This window comes from Lolium rigidum, chromosome 2, assembly GCF_022539505.1.
Source record: "Lolium rigidum isolate FL_2022 chromosome 2, APGP_CSIRO_Lrig_0.1, whole genome shotgun sequence".
NCBI lineage: Eukaryota > Viridiplantae > Streptophyta > Magnoliopsida > Poales > Poaceae > Lolium > Lolium rigidum.
This window is the reverse complement of record NC_061509.1, coordinates 21,061,632-21,064,170: the sequence shown is the minus strand read 5'-3', so window position 1 is coordinate 21,064,170 and position 2,539 is coordinate 21,061,632. Positions and strand designations below refer to the sequence as shown.

General features: G+C 60.5%; 1 pseudogene; it reads right to left on the bottom strand.

Annotated features, from left to right (window-relative positions):
- Positions 1 to 655: 655 nt before the first annotated feature.
- On the bottom strand, positions 656 to 2,326 carry LOC124686071 (annotated as a pseudogene).
- Between the last annotated feature and the right edge of the window lie 213 nt (positions 2,327 to 2,539).

Here is a 2,539-nt window from a genome sequence, read left to right as displayed (position 1 = left end):
CTCCGCCTCTACCAGACATGGCGTCGTCTCTTGCTGAGATGGTGGCGGCTAGGGTTGGGGAGAGATGCGCTAGAGTTTGTGTGTGAGAGGGACGACGAGAGGCGGCCCTTTTTATAGGCCGGAGGGAGGCGGGGGAGCAGTGGCGCTCATTAACGCCGGCACGCAGAGCTAGGGGCGATGAGACGCGTCGCTGCGCCTCTGCGGGAACTGCACCGTCGCTGCGGGAACTGCACCGTCGCTGCGCGCCAATAACTTCCGTCGCGAGGTAGGCGACAGTTAGGTTAAAATTTATTGTGCCGCTGACGGGTCGGCCCCGCCACTCCCCGCGTCGCTTTTCGGTGTGTCCGGCGTCCCCGGTGCGTCCCCTGTGGGGCGGGGACGGGCTCAGGGCGCCGGACACCGTATCGAGGCGCGCCGGACAAAAATGGGATTTGGGGACACGGCTGGAATCGTTTATAGGTCCGGCGCGCCCCAAATTGCTTTGGGGGACGTGACTGGAGATGCTCTTACACAGGTATACCATCGGGCACTATAACCACAGAAGATAAAGAAAGAGTCACAAGTGTGGAAGATGCCAAGATCGATACTGGTGCAATTAAGATTGATCGCTGATGGACATGTCACATTGGTACGCACCCTAGCTGGAAACATGGCACGAGCGTGATCTGGAAAAATAGCTAGCGACATTCAAGGTACAACAGCATCGGTCGGTACTGTGACGAAGAACGCTGACGGTTTAACGGGCCACTAACTAACGGACGAAAAAATGCCAACTTTCAACTGACGGGCGAAGCTCCATCTGCTGCCCGGACCTCTTCTCCTAGCTTGACGGAGCACCGGCGGCGCCGGCGGGCCATCAACTCGTCCATCAGCCGTCCGACATCGCCGTACGAAGACCCACCCTTCTCCACCGCGCTCCTCGCCTTGACACCGAGTTCATAAGCCTTCTTCCGTACAACATCTCCCTCCTGGCTGTCACCCATCAGCCTCGTGATAGATCGAGCGATCAGCTCGCCGGCGATCACCTCATGGTCCTCCTGAGATAAGCCATAGTCCTTGGCACCGATGTTCACACCCACCTTGAGCACCTCCACGACCAGCTTCTCGTTGAAGAACTGGTCCGCGCACCGTGGCCACGTGACCATCGGCACGCCGGCGCTCACGGCCTCCAGCACCGAGTTCCAGCCGCAGTGCGTCATGAACCCGCCGAGGGCTGGGTGGTTCAGAATGAGCCTCTGCGGCGCCCACCCTCGGATGATGAAGCCGCAGCTGTCGTCGACGTCTGCCGTCAGCTCGGCGAAGCCTTCTGGCATCCACTCCGACCAGTCGTCGACGGTGCCCGCTGCACCACCGATGACCCACACGAAGTTCTTACCCGAGATGTCAAGGCTGCAGGGGAGAAACTGCTTATCGTGCCGAAGGAGACGTATAGCACCGAGCCGGCCGACTTCTTGTCTAGCCACCTGAGGCAGCTGTCCGCACCGACCGCTGGCGGGAGTACGTTCGCCTTGGTGTCCCTTGCAGCCGTGTCCATACTGCCGAGCGCGACCGGCCCGACGAGCCACGCGCGGCGGCCAAGCGTCGCGCGAAAGTGCTCCACGTAGTCCAGCTCCAGCTCCTGGAAGCTGTTGAACACCTCGCCGAAGCTCCTCTGGTCAGCTGCATTGTTGCTCTGGAAGAACTCCCACAAATAATTCCCGGGGTCCATCATCTGGCTCTGCCGCAGCTCGACACGGTGCGGCAGCCCCGGCAGGGAGACGAGCCGTCCGCCGTCGTCATCTTCGGGGGAAGTTGTCGTGGTCTCCAGCGGGCAGTTGCGAAGCAAGCTCTCGTTGCAGGACCACGCGAACACGCTGCTACCAAAGAAAACGAGCCGCGGGACGCCGTGCTCCTCAGCGGCATCCACGGACCAGGTGAAGAAGCTGTCGGACACGACGGCGTCGACGGGGTGGTTGTGGTTGTCGGCCAGGAACCGGTCGAAGGGCTCGCGGAACAGCTGCACTGCCTGCATGAAGTTGGCGCTGTAGTCTACCTGCAACGTCGCCAAGGCCGAGACGTTCTCGATGCCCGGCGGGAGCCCCACGTCGGGGAAAGGCATGAGGGAGATCTCGACTGCCGAGGTGGAGTCGGTGCCGTGGAGATTGGCGCGGTCGACAGCCGGACGGATGGTGTCGGCGTTGACGGGCGTGGTGAGGATGGTGCACCTCGCGCCGCGAGCGGCGAATAGCGCGGCCATGTCGGCGACCGGGATGAGGTGTCCGGACGCGAAGAAGGGGAAGAAAAGGATGTGCAGCGGTTGCTGCCGCGGCTCATCGCTGGTAGCCATGGATACGTGCTGCCGATGCACTTCTTCTTTCTTGACACAACACACTTAGTGTTCTACTCCTGCGGTGAATGTTGCTTTTGGAAGAAATAATCTGCTGCCTTTTCCTGGTCGTTGAACTAGGAGTCTCGGAGGAGCTGAAGAGGAAGACTTGGAGCATGAGGAATTACTGGAGTTGCTAAAGAACAGAATTGTGAATAAGGTCCATAGGTTGGG